Source organism: Pteropus vampyrus, unplaced genomic scaffold, assembly GCF_000151845.1.
Source record: "Pteropus vampyrus isolate Shadow unplaced genomic scaffold, Pvam_2.0 Scaffold55, whole genome shotgun sequence".
Classification (NCBI taxonomy): domain Eukaryota; kingdom Metazoa; phylum Chordata; class Mammalia; order Chiroptera; family Pteropodidae; genus Pteropus; species Pteropus vampyrus.
Window position 1 is genome coordinate 1,589,453 of NW_011888836.1, and position 1,122 is coordinate 1,590,574.

Sequence of the window (1,122 nt, forward strand, 5' to 3'; positions counted from 1 at the left end):
GTTATGGCAGCCACAGGAAACTAATAACACCTGGCCATTCCTGAACCAGATATTTTGACAAAGAATGTAGGATTAATTACCCTGTTAGGATTACACTACTTCAGGCCCTTCGCTGGAGCTGGCAGTGGGGACAATTTGTTCTAAACTGCATGGCTTCCACGTAGAGGAGAGGATTGGATAACATGGAGGCAATGCAGCATTCCTTTGAATATCCTTTAATTTTACTTCCTACTTGTAACCTACCAATTTCTGTTGATTATACCACAATTGACCCGAATCATGGACTGGAAGCCATCTTTTATTCAGCACTTCTTAGGTTACATTATTAATTACTATAACAACTAAAAGACAATTATTTCATTGTACTTGTTAACCCCCTTACCTCATCTGACATAATCCCTTCTGATAACTCCTTTAAGTCGTTTTAGACATGACCACTCAAATTAACATTTTCTTGTGCCGCCATGGCCAAATTTCAGGACTCCAAAAAAACCTTTTCAAGAACTCCTTCTATCTTCATAGACCCCTTTAATAAAATAGAATTTGATGCCATATGTACATTACGTGTTACTGAATATGATTCTGATGATACCTGACTGCCATGTAAATAGATGCTACAAATTGTTGTGACTCTGATTAAACACATGTAAAATACAATAGTATTTTTGTATTATCCATATTTAACACTTTGAAATCTTTTAACACTTTGAAATTTTTAGAATGAGGAACAAGTAAAAATGGGGGTGAGATGAACAATCCATTTAATAATAATCTCTATGAGTGTTTCTTTCCCCATCTCTAATATGAACAAATGTTTGGAAGGGCTTTTGGTTTTAGTCTGATGCAGTCTTTAAAGATAGACCATTTTGTTTTTGTTTTTTTTTTTAAAAAAAAGAACTCGACATCGAACACTAGTATGTAAAATATAATTTAAAATTTTTTGTCAAACAAAGATTATAATAGCTAAGCCTTGTCTTGTTAACATTTTTAATTATAATTAAATTTTAATTACAACAGCTAAAAGTAGAAGGTACCTGTTAAATAAATTATACAGGAAATCAAAGCAGCAAAATGTATAAGGAAGCACCTATAAATTAGTGTCTAGTAAAGGACTCTATTTCT